This window comes from Neovison vison, chromosome 4, assembly GCF_020171115.1.
Source record: "Neovison vison isolate M4711 chromosome 4, ASM_NN_V1, whole genome shotgun sequence".
Lineage (NCBI taxonomy): Eukaryota > Metazoa > Chordata > Mammalia > Carnivora > Mustelidae > Neogale > Neogale vison.
The window spans coordinates 91,028,405-91,041,824 of NC_058094.1; positions in this window are offsets into that span (position 1 = coordinate 91,028,405).

Consider the following 13,420-nt stretch of genomic DNA (forward strand, 5'->3'; position numbering starts at 1 on the left):
AAATGCCATTAGCTTGCCACTGAATTCATCCATAGCTTGGGTTTACAATTCCATCCTCACCCTACTGGTCTGCAAGCCCTCATGATAGGGAATTCTGGAGCCACAACGCAGCATTCTGCCTTCCCCATAGAAAGAAGAGCCTGGTGAGTTTTCCCAAAAAACCCACATGAGGATCTATCTACTCGGCCCTCAAGGGAACCCCGAATTATAGACAGCCCTGGCCCCTCGTGCTGTGTCTGACAGAGTCTAAGCCCTGCCCTCGTGTCAGCCACCCAGAGATAGGGGCCCATATTCAGCATGTGAGACAGACCAAGGACCAGGCCCGTCATCTCTTCCCATCCTTGGCACTCAGGAAACTGTCCCCAGACCTTTCTTGCAATCCATACCAATGGGAGAACCTGAATCACAATAGAGAAATCCTCCTTCCCCAAGGCAGGATTCCTGGAATTTGGGAAGAGTGTCCAACATTCAGAGTGGTGGACTACTGCATGGCCATTGAGACCACGCCCACACTTGAGGGCCGCCCTGAACAAAATCTGGCATAGTGACGCTCACCTGAGCATGCTTTCAAACAAAGCTCTCAGTTGTACCTCCAGGACTGGCATTGGATGCCTGGTAAGCCCCTAGGCCCAAATAATAACCCTTGGTCAGATTTTCCAGGTGCCAAGACCCAGCGCCTGTCTCTGGAATCACTGTTTTGGGGCACCCCTAAGATGGAAAACAGCACTTTTCCCTTTCCCGAAAAAGCCACAAAACTATGGGGAGCCACCAGGATCCATAGAGAGGAGAAGTCCCCCATGGACCGATGAGAACACACCTGCATTCTGAGGCCATCCTGGACACACAATCCAGAGAGAAAAGCGTGTTCTACTGCCTTCCAGTCACCCTAATTAAGTTCCAAACGAGCTGCCCTCCAAGTCTATGCATTGGGCCTGAGATCACCTCACCACTCACTCTAATCTGAATTTGTGTTTGCAGCCTTCTCTAACAAAAATATGGCACACAAGGCCTCCAGGATGGGGTCTCTGGATCCACACCACAGGACTGTCCCTGCCATAACCAAGGAAACTGCCAGTCACAGTTGCCCAAAAACTCTAGATTAGGAGAAACCTGCAAGGGCCCTGAGCCCACCCCTTATTGCTGGCCACTCTGGACGCAAGTGCGCAGTCTGAAACACCCTGATCACCTACATCCAGGGAGATAGCCCAGTCAAAGATCGTGAGATAGAAGATTGAACCTGAAATGCCCCTAGGCCCTCAATGGAATCCCATTAGGTTTTCAGGTATCTGTCCTCAGGGACCTGTTCTGGAATACCAATTTATGACACATCATGTGGTCCCTGAGCCACATGACAGAACATCTCCTGTCCCCAGGAGGATACCGTGCTCTTCGACCTGTGCCAAAGCCTCAGGGTAGGAGAATCCTACATGGAACCTTAGCAACCAGCACATTCTAAGATCTCCTTGGTAACAAACCAGCATTGTGGCCCATCTGCATGAGATTCCATGTCAACTCAAGGCCTTGGTACTTCGCCCCAGAGCCACCAGAATGAACCTGCCATGTTCCTCAGCTTCAATGGTCAATGGAGGTGTGCTTTCCCGCATCCATGCCAGAGAGCTCTTCTTCACAATCTTTCCACATGGGGGAACCTAGAGCAAACAAACCAGATTTCACCTACCCAGTACAAGGAAATGTTACTTTTTGTGGCAGTCCTCAGGTCTCAGCACGTGAACTCCTCCATGGCCTGTGGACTCCACCCCTCTATTGGTTGGTCATCATACACATAAACTCTAGTGTGAGCAAACATGTGACTTCCACCCTTATTCCAGTGCTGGATGTATTGAATAAGTCGCTGCACATTGGAACTGCCTTCTGCTTGGCAATGAATTGAACCATAGCTTGTGTTTACAATTCCATCCTCAACCGACTGGTCCCCAAGCCCTCTTGATAGGGAAATCTTGAGACACAACACAGCATTCTGTCTTCCCCATCGAATGAACAAATGCCTGGGAGTCTGGCCAGAAACCCCACATGAGGATCAATCTGCTTGGCCCTCGAGTCAATCCCTATTTATTCATCTGCAACTTGCCTTTTCCCAGTGTTACTTTGGGGGTTTGTCCTTGATGTGTGTGTAGAGCTAAATTAACCCTATGAGACGCTTCTCTCGTGTGCTCCCTGCGTGACCCTCACATCTCACAGCATCCCCCACCCCATGTGACTGTCATGTCCCGCAGAGTGCCCCCATGTGTGACCGTCACGTTCGTGGATCACACCTGCTGGTGTGACTGTCACTTTCGGTAGATCGCCCCTGTGTAACTGTCACCATTGTGTGCAGGCCTGTGGCAGTCTTACTAGTGTATGGTTAGGGTTAGTGTTAGGTTTAGGGTTAGGGTTAGATTTTTAACAGTTTTATCTTTTCAAAGAACTGGTTTTGTCTTTGACTTTATTTGTTCATCTGATTTCTGTTTTATTGATTTCTGCTTTTATCTTTATTTCTTTCACCATTTGGGTTTAATTTTCTCTTCTTGCTGTCAGGGTGTCCGGGACCCCACAAGGCAGGCCGGACGGGATGGCGGCTGGTGATGAGCCAGTGCGGTTGGGCTTTAGAATGAACAAGCTTCATCCGAATGAGGAAGCAATCCTCATTGGACCAGGCGCCTGCATGCTCTCTGCGTGATCTCTGCATGCCCTATATGCTTTAGTGCAGTGTCCATGCGCCTAACTCATGTAACCTGTTGTGATTGGCTGACCATGATTATATAACTAGGAGGGGCCGGGAGGACCGGTGTGAGTGAGCAGCGGCGGCAGCTGCAGCAGGACGGCCGGCCGGCGGCTCGGGGCCTCGTGCCGGGAACCTCACGGGGTGGGCAGGCGCGGCACCCCCTGCCTGGCTGCCTGCGCCTGGGGGGAAGGCAGCCCACATGCGACAGGACCAGCAGCATGAGCAGCTGCTACAGCAGCCTGGAGAAAGAAAAGCCCGAGGAGCCGCCGCCGCCAGCGCCACTGTGCCGGAGCTGAGGGGACCCAGGCCGCCTCCCCGCCATGCCTCCTGCTCGCCGCCGGCTCCGTGTCCTCGGAGAGCGCCCCAGGGCAAGCCCCGCACTGGCCAGCAGGGAAGAAGCATCCTCCGGAGTGTAAGAAGCTAGCATGCAAGAATAAAAGAGCTCTCCTTAACTATGTGTCGTGTCTCTCTGCGAGCGGAGTGAACGCGATATCTTGTAGCATCTTTGATGGAAATTTGCAACACTGACTTGAATATTTCTTCTCTAGTACATGTGTTCAAAGCTATGACTTTTCCTCTTGCCCTCAGTTTTCTTGCCTTACACACTCTTAACTATGTTGTATTTTTATTTTTGATCAGTTAAAATACTTGGTAATATGTCACAGTGGAAATCAGATAGTTTCTGGGCTATTCAGAAGTGCTATTTCAGGAGATTTAGGGATTTTTATTTATCTCTTTGTTATTTAATTTTGGTTTGCTTATGTTTGGTCAGAAAATATGCTCTGTACAATTTCAGTCTTTGGAAATTTATTCAGGCGTTCTTTGTGGCCTAGTCAGGTGGGCTGTTGTGAGCGCCCCACACGCACCCACAAAGAATCTGTTTTCTGCAGTTGGTGGTTTTCTATAAATGTCATTAATGTCAAATGTGTTACTAGTATTGTTCAAACATTTGTGTCCTTTCTGCTTTATTGCCCACTTGTTGTGTAATTATCGAGCGGGATGAGCTTCAGAAATTCCCACTATGGCTGTGCCGGGTCACTCATGAGTTACATGTCTGACTCACAGTTTTGGCTCTGGTCATGATCTCAGGGTCGTAGGGTCAAGTGCCCCCCTTCCCTTCTGGGTTCTGTTTCTCTCCCTCTGCCGCTCCCTGCACTTGCTTAGACACCTGCTCTCTCTCTCTCTAAAATAAATAAATACAATTTTAAAGAAATTTCCACTATGATTGTGGATTTGTCTATTTTTTTTAACTTCCTTTTGCATCTGTCACTTTTTGCTTCACGTATTTTGAATCTGTTATTTGACATATACATTCAGGATAGTTTTTACTTTCTAAACTAATTGACTTTTATATTTTTATGAAATCTCTTTTTACCTAGTACTTTTTTGGTCTTATATCTAGTTTATCTTATATTAATATTGGTGTACCAGCTTGCATGGTGCACATACACCTATATTTTGAATCAAAAACCTTATATTTAAAATGTTTCTCTTGTAAAGAGCCTGTAAAAATGTCAGTTTCTTTCCTGTCGGTAATCTCTGCTCTTTAATTAGAGTATTTAGTCCGTTAACATTGAACATGTTGACTGATGTGGTTGAGTTGGCCATCTTGCTGTTTTCCCTTACTTTTTGGTACCTTTCTCCTGTGTTACCTCTGTTTGGATTAAAGAATTATTGCTAATAATGCCACATTGTCTCCTCTGTTGGTTTTGCACCTGTATCTTTTACTAATATTTTAGTGGTTACCAAGAAACTGTGATGCACATCTTTAACCCACCCCAGTGCTGTTTGTGTCTGACCGATTCACAGCATAAGACACCTCCACATTAGCTCTACTTACTTGCCCCTAGTTTTGTGCTGTTTGTGTTCTTGTAACATCTGTCATAAACCCCACAATAAATAATTAGTGTCTCCTTATACTATTAAAAGTCTTTCTTATGGAGTATAAGAAATAGTCTTGTTTCCCACATATTTGCTTTTTTTTGCGTCTCTACACCTGTCGCTCCGGCAAAAATTAAAGACCATGATGGCGCCCATTGCCGTGAGTAGTCGCTGGAGGGTGCTGTCCGCTTCCCTGGAGAAGTGTGGGCACTGCACCCTGTACGGAAGAGTCTTGCAAATGTGTGAATAGAAAGCTTGTGGTCCAGCCTCGGTCATCTGTCTCCTAGAAATAAAATGTCACACAAGAGTAAATGTGTATGAATGTTGTGGCCACACCGTGGTAGAGAGCTGGACACCAGGAGAACGTCCATTAGTCAAGGATAACTGAGGAATCAGGAATAATTCTTATTGCAGAATATTGTACAGTTGTTGAAATTTGTATGTTAGAATTCTAAGAATTGGGAAGTTTCTCACAAGGTATTATATTAGTAAAAAAGGCAAAAAAAGTGTCACATCCTTCTCAAATAACTTTGTCAAAAGAACAACTGTGCGTGTGTATGAGTGTGTGCATGTATGTAAATACATGGCATCTTAATCTGCCATTTCCCACTCTGAAGTTTATCTTGAGAAAATTATCATGACAGACAAAATGATATTTTTTAGAAAGTTCGTCTTAGGGGCGCCTGGGTGTCTCAGTGGTTTAAGCCTCTGTCTTTGGCTCAGTCATGATCTCAGGGTCCTGGGATCGAGTCCCGCATTGGGATCTCTGCTCAGTGGGGAGGCTGCTTCCCTCTCTCTCTCTGCCTGTGTCTCTGCCTACTTGTGATCTCCCTCTGTCAAATAAGTAAATAAAAATCTTTAAAAAAAAAAGTTCATCCTAACATAATTTGTAAAAGTATAAACTGGAAATAGTTTAAGGGTACCAAACTAGGAAATCAGTTAAATTAGTTATGATAATTCACAGAATATTATCAAATGTTAGGAAGAGGTATTTAGAAATAATTTAACAAGGAGGAAAAAAGTTAAGAATATAATAAGTGAGTGTTACACCCAACTAATGAATCATTGGATGCTATATAGAAAACTAACGATGTACAGCATGTTGGCAAATAGAACTTAATTAAAAAATGATTTAATAAGTGGGACACATATCACAAGGCAGAATTTCATGATCCCAGTAAACACTCTGTATGCACATGCTACGTGTACACTTAAAAGGGGGCCTGGGGGTGCCTTGGTGGCTCAGTCAGTTGAACATCCAACTCTTGGTTTTGGCTCAGATGATGACCTCAGGGTCATGAGGTCGAGCCCTTTGTCAGGCTTGTGCTCAGCAGGGAATTGGCTTGAAATTCTCTCGCTCCCTCTCCAGCCACTCTCCCACCCAGGAGTGCTCTTTCTCACTCTCAAAGTAAATAAATCTTAAAAATAAAGCCCGAGGGATGCCTGGGTGACTCCATTAAGTGTTTGCCTTCGGCTCAGGTCATGATTCCAGGTTCCTGGGACTGAGTCCTGTTTTGGGCTCCTTGCTCGATGGGGAGGCTGCTTCCTCTCTGTATGCTCTGCACGCCCCTCCTCCTGCTTGTACTCTCTCTCTCTCTGACAGTAAATAAAGAAAATCTTGGGGGAAAAAAAGCCTGAAAAAAATATAAATGTTAACTTGTTAAGCATCATTATTTCTGACCAGTGGGTGAGAATAAAGATGGTTTTAACTTTCCTCTGTGTACACTTGTGTTTCACATATTTTCCAAAGAACATGAATTATGTATATGTTTAGGAAACTTCTTTAAAAATGCACATATTGGGACGGAGTTGCTGCATTGAACTGGAACACGGGCTTGGAGGTTCTGCCACCTCCGGTGGACTTCTTCCAGACAAGCCTCTTCTGACAGAAAGTAGATACTGAGCAGTGTGTGGTCTCAGGCTCCCCTTTTGGGTCCTGAGCAGTCTATATGAGCAGACTTGCTGTCCAAGTCTGAGGGTTGGGCCTGGCCCCTGGCACCTTCTGGAAGTCTGCCCAGTTCTGTCCTCCAGTCTGTAGAGGTCCAGAGAGCATGAGGCCTAGAAGCAGGTCTTCTTTCTCTTGGGGCCAGTCACCACTTTCAGAAGGAGTTGCTGGTGATCAGCATCAGTCACCAAGTAGACACTAAAAGTGCCTTTTTATTACTTATTTGATGTACTTCTTAGGATACAAGTAATTTTGTACTAGAGAAGAAAAGGAGAAGTGGAGTAAGGGTGAGATCCCTTGATCCTGCTGGTGAAGATGACCCAAATTTTGTGATTAACCATGGTCACGGGGCTCTTCATTTGAAACCTTCCTGATAACCAAAGGTTACATGTTGTTAAGATGGGCATGGAGAGAAGCCCCAGAGTCATCCTCTGTTCTTTCCTTGGTTTTGAGCGGAAGGGAGAAGTGTGGTGGAGTGTGGTGACCGGGAGCAGATCCAGGAGGGTGTGCAGTCAGAAGAGTTCATGGCCATTGCAGACTATTCTGCGATGACCAGACGCAGGTAACCCTACACACTTGCTTACAGGCAGGGGCCTCGGACCCTGGGTTCATGTTTTATGGATTTGGCTAAATGGCATGCTAGATGACAGAATCAGATAAGAATTTTGAATAAGTTACCAAAGTTAAGTAAAGAAATATTCAGATGTTTAGAGACAATTGAGACCTGTGAGTGATCTTTCTTTTCCCAGACTAACAGATTCTGATGCCAAGCCTTAGGTGAAAGATATCTGGGTGAGGAATGGGGGAAGGAAGCACCTGTTGCAGTGTCTTTTTAGAAACCTTGATTTAGAACCTATTCTATTTAATAAACATTAAGGCTATAAAATAAAAATACCGACTTGAAGATGGTGGCTCAGATGGTTAAGCATCTGCCTCTTGATTTCAGCACAGGTCATGATCTCAGGGTTGTGAGGTCAAGTTCAGCACTGGGCTCCATGCTCAGTGCTCAGTGGGGAGTCTGCTGTAGGTCCTCTCTTCCACTCCTTCTGGCCTTCCTCCCACTCCCACTATCTCTCTCTCAAATAAATAAAACTTTAAAAAATATACTGACTTGAATGTAGTTTTTTCTACTCCAGTAAGTGAATCAGCTGCCACATAGCCGAGTTATAGCAAAGAGGCGATAGAGAAATTCTGACTGAAGTTGATCAAAAATTTTAATCTTTCCTTTAAAAATATCAGTTATGCTGTGCTTTCTTTCATGTAGATGTTCCACAAAAGTCTCTCAATGTTGGTATCATTTTCAGAAATTGTGAGTTTGTGTAATTACCCATTGAGTCTTTTAAAATAGCTGATATGGGCCCCAATGATGGGGGGCTTATCACTGAGCCACTATTGAAATACCAACTACAGGTTTTTCTTGAATTTTGACTTCTTTATATGTTTTTATCCAGCTCAGCTTTTTGAGAGGAGAAAAAATTATCATCCTGAGGCAGACAACTGCTGATTGGTGGTGGGGCGAGCACAGGGGCTGCTGTGGGTATGTACTTGCAAACCACCTCAGGAAGCACCTGGAGGATTGTGACCCTGAGGACACGTGGCAGGACGAGGAGTACTTTGGCAGCTATGGAACCCTGGTACGGCTGTGGCTATGGAGGTGGCGGTTTCCTGCCTCAGGTTTCAAGTTAGCTTCAGCTGGGCTGCTCCTCTTCATGGCTTAGCACAGGGTGCACAGAAGTTTTCTTTGGCTCAGCAGGGCGTGTGGCTCCTCGGCTCTGCCATCGTGGTGTGTGAGTGGCTGTAAGACCATGAGGAAATGAGCAAACCCTTACCCTAACCAATTAAAAAATGTGAAAGCCATTCTTAGCTGGCAGACCCTACAAAAGCATGTGGTGGGCTGGAGTGTCCCATGGTGGTTTAGAGATGTTATCTGAACAATGAGATGATGAACATTTCTCAATATTTAAAATAAAGTAACACATTTTATTTTAAAAATAAAATACAAAAATGTTACATAAACCAACAATAATAACTCTAAATAAATAAATAGCTTATTAGTTTTTTTTTTTTTTAAGTTTTTCCCCAGTTAGGACAAAGACCCATAACTGTATGGTCTAGGTAGACCCTGTTTACATCTTAAAGCTAGACAAAAACTGATGCGTGCTGAATAAAAATCACAGACAGGATGTTGGGTGAAAGAAGCAAGACATGAAAGAATAACTTTTGATTCAGTTATGTAAAGTTAAAAAGCAGTGTTGGAAAATGTTTATGAAGGGAAGCGACCAGTGAGCTGGTTCTCTGGGAGTCAGGATGGTGGTTCCTGTTGCCAGGGCGTCTGGTGGCAGCAGCCTTAAAATAACGGCCGTACCAACAAAGTGGGCTTCTTCGGGAGAAGCGGAGGAACCGCAGGGCAGGACAGGCGCCCCGTGGGGAACTGCAGGCCGGTCTGGAGAACCAAGGCCAGGAAGCTTTTCGTTAGGAAGGGGGAGTGGGTGGGGCTGTGTGGAAGGAACGCCCTCTGAAGGGTGGCGGCAGCTTTTCGTTGGCCAAATGCGGCAGTTTCTCATTGGCTGGACTGTTGCTAGGCCAAGAGAAGATCTTCCTCCTGCGAGGGTAGTAAACCTGCTTTCTTTCACAGTCCGCCATGGTGGACTGGTAGTGGGTAGCACTGAGCCGGCCCAGCCCTTGTGGCATCCCTCTCCGCGCTTGGTGAGGTTGGCTTTCCTGGCTGCAGGGCCGGGCTGGGAAGGTGTGGGCTGCCGGCAGGCATCTGCTGTCATTGCACGAGTGTTTGCTGTGTAACCCACAAGCTGCAGGGCCCTTTCTCATGTACGTTTTTGGTAGGTGTGTCCCATTTCATGGTTCAACGTGTTACAGTAAAGGAAAACCCCTTGATGTATGTATATGATTAGAGCTTTCAGACTTATTTTTCTGAAAGATTTTATTTACGTTCTGATTTGTCAGGAAGAGAGAGCGGGCACAAGCAGGGGGAGCAGCGGGCAGAGGAAGAAGCAGACTCCCGTGGGGCAGGGAGCCCGATGTGGGACTCGATCCCAGGAACCTGGGATCATGATCCGAGCTGAAGTCAGATGCCTAACTGAGGCACTCAGGCATCCTTGTTTCCCAACCACACATCGCTAAAGTAAATACAGATCTCTCATCTTAAAGGTGAAACATGGTATTTCTTGATTTTGATTTCCATTTTTAAAGTCAGATTGGTCATCTTCTATATTTTGTTGGCCTTTTCTATTTCTTCTTTTTTTTGGTAAACTTTCATATAATTTGCTCATTTTTCTTTTTATTTTTGTCAGGTTATATGTACACCTTAGCAACATAGTTCTGACTTTCTGTCAAGGTGGACTATTCAGGTGGGATGGCTGAATATTGATTGTGTCTCCTCTGACCCTCAGTCTTTTGTTTCTCAGTGCTGAGTGTCTTTGTGACACTCATGGGCTCATGAAGGCCCTGTGCAGACTTCCTATCTGTGCTGATGAGGTCCGGGTAGCTTCAGTGTCTGCCTTGCAGCCAAACTATATCTACACTGGGTGTTCTGCAGCTCGAGACCTGAAAAGTTGGGCGTGGGGGCCAGTGTTGTGGGTGCAGCCACTCTGGGCTCTGACTTCTACCCATGGTTTCATCAACCATTTGGAGGACCCTTTCTTTTTTTCTCTGGGGATTGGCGTGATTCCCATGGGGTTTTATGTTATCTTGGGTTTCATGTGTTTTCCTCCCTCTGGACATGGCTGGAGACCTGGAGCTCACCCTTGTGGGTTTGTCAGCTCCCTCCAGAGCTGTAGTTTCATGAGGGGCCAGTGTGCCTCCTCTGGCATCTCTCTTGGTGGATACTTGGCCAAGTGGTAACTGGTGTGGAATTTGGTGGTTCCTCCTGTATCCAGTGGGAACAGTGGTCAGGAGGGCAGTGTCTGCTCCACTTCCTGAGTGATCTACCTGCCTGTGTGCACATCCGGCTCTTGGGGAGGTATAGGGTGAAGCCGTAGGTAGCATCACACTGAACTGAAAGGATTCCAGAAAATTCCATTTCATTTCTTCACTGTTGTGTTTTTATATGCCAGAATATTTAGGTCTTCAGGATTTGTGTTTTTTTTCTTTGTTGCTTGTATTTTTAGGCATGTGTGGTGGGCTCAAGGGGCTTATTAGCTCAGACTCTGATCTTTCTTCTTAAACCAGAGCTCAGCACAGTTCATATTACAGGCAGTGATTCCTAATGTGTATTTCCTCTAGAAACTTCACTTGGAAATGTTGGCAGACCAGCCGCGGACAACTAAATACCACAATTTATCATGCAAAATAAAGAATCCCTGAACGATAAAGTGATTCTGGATGTCGGCTGCAGAATGGGGATAATCAGCCTCTTTTGTGCCCACTATGTGCAGCCTAAAGCCTGAGTAAGAAACAGCTCTCCTCGGCATCAGGGAAATACAAATCAAAACCACAATGAGATATAACCTCACACCAGTCAGAATGGCTAAAAATCAACAAGTCAGGAAATGACAGATGCTGGCGAGGATGTGGAGAAAGGGGAACCCTCCTACACTGTTGGTGGGAATGCAAGCTGGTGCAACCACTCTGGAAAACAGCATGGAGATTCCTCAAAATGTTGAAAATAGAACTGCCCTATGACCCAGCAATTGCACTACTGGGAATTTACCCTAAAGATACAAACGTAGTGATCCAAAGGGGCACGTGCACCCGAATGTTTATAGCAGCAATGTCCACAATAGCCAAACTATGGAAAGAACCTAGATGTCCATCAACAGATGAATGGATCAAGAAGAAGTGGTATATATACACAATGGAATACTATGCAGCCATCAAAAGAAACGAAATCTTGCCATTTGCGACAACATGGTAGGAACTAGAGAGTATCATGCTTAGTGAAATAAGTCAAGCGGAGAAAGACAACTATCATATGATCTCCCTGATATGAGGGAGTGGTGATGCAACATGGGGGCTTAAGTGGGTAGGAGAAGAATCCATGAAACAAGATGGGATAGGGAGGGAGACAAACCATAAGTGACTCTTAATCTCACAAAACAAACTGTGGGTTGCTGGGGGGAGGGGTGTTGGGAGAAGGGGGGAAGGTTATGGACATTGGGGAGGGTATGTGCTTTTGGGTAAATTGGAAGGGGAGATGAACCATGAGAGACTATGGACTCTGAAAAACAGTCTGAGGGGTTTGAAGTGGCGGGGGGATGGGAGGTTGGGGTACCAGGTGGTGGGTATTATAGAGGGCACAGCTTTCATGGAGCACTGGGTGTGGTGAAAAAATAATGAATACTGTTTTTCTGAAAATAAATAAATTGGAAAAAAAAAAGAAACAGCTCTCCTTCAGTAGCTTCAAGCTGAGTCTGGGGACGTGTCATTCGCATGCAAAGGCATCATGTTGGTGAAATGGGCAATGTGTTCTTGTGGACTGAGCCTGTCGGCAGTCATGACCTCGGCCTGCTGAGTCACCAGCAGCACCGAGTAGAGTAGAATAGAGAAGAGAATATCGGAGTTGCGTGCGGTCAGATGTTTTTTGTAACATGCTTATCAGCTAGAGGAACACGTGTCTGTGTGCTGGGGCTGGGCTGCTTGTGTGGGTCACAAGCGTTATCCCTGTGTTATCCCTGTCCATGTGTTATCCATGTGTTATCCCTGCACCAAGCAAGGACCACCTGGCAGGGATAGGACAGACCTCTCTCCATGATGCATGCTGGGGTCCTTTCTCCTGTTCGTTGCAGAGCATGTGTGAGGCTCCAGAGTTGAAGCCTCTGAAATGCCCCTGACACAGGTGGGTGAAATTCTAGTTTATACGGGAAACTGCAGGACAGTGATCACTGGAATTAAGATTCAATCGGAACAAAGACGTAACACTCAGGACCTTCCAGTGACAACCTGGGCTTGAAGCTGTCTCAGCCGCTGGTACCCTTAAAGTCTGATCGTTCTCAGGGTGGAGTGGGAAACTCTGGAGAATGTGGCTGTGTGTATGGGAGCTGGGTCACAGTGTCTGGCCCACAGGGCCTCTGCGACGGGTACCCGGTGTACATGCAGACTCTTCTGTCCTCCGGCAGTCCCCATCTGTCTTAGGCAGAAGATGGAGTTAAGATGGGAGGTAGCTCCCTTGTCAGGCCTCGTCTGTTGGAGATCTGTCCCTGCTATCCAGCACACCTCTTTCCTTCTGTCACTGTTTTCTTTGAGGCTGCCTCTGGCTTGGCTGGAGCCTTGGGCCCAGGGAGAGTGGATGCCAGCCTGCTCTTTTGGTGGGACTCTTGCTGATGGTCCTTCTGTGACATGCAGATGTATGCAGTGGAGGCCAGTGAGATGGCCCAGCACACAGGGCAGCTGGCCATGCAGAATGGCTTTGCCGACATCATCACTGTGTTCAAGCAGAAGGTGGAGGATGTGGTGCTGCCAGAGACGGTGGACGTGCTGCTGTCCGAGTGGATGGGGACCTGCCTGCTAGTAAGGGGCACCGGGCCACGGGGGATGGCCGTAGATGGACGCTGGGTCATGCAGGATGGCCGTGGATGGGCGCTGGGCCATGTGGGATGGCCGTGGATTGTGCCAGGGAAGTGCAGATTCCATGGAGGGGTGTGGACTGGATCTGGAGGTGCTGTTGTGAGCAGAACATCTTGGGGAGAGCCATGGCTGTCGTGCTGAATGAAGCCACCTGGTGGTTGTCAGGGTACTGTCTTCTGTTTTGGGCCAGATGGCCATGAGCCACGATGCCCTGCCATCCGTGATGTGGACGGACCTGAAGGAATTATGCTAAGTGAAGTAAGTCAGACAGAGACATATTTTATGGTCTCATTTATACGTGGAATCTAAAACTAGCAGCACAAAACTCGCCCACCAGACTCCTAGAAAAGGAG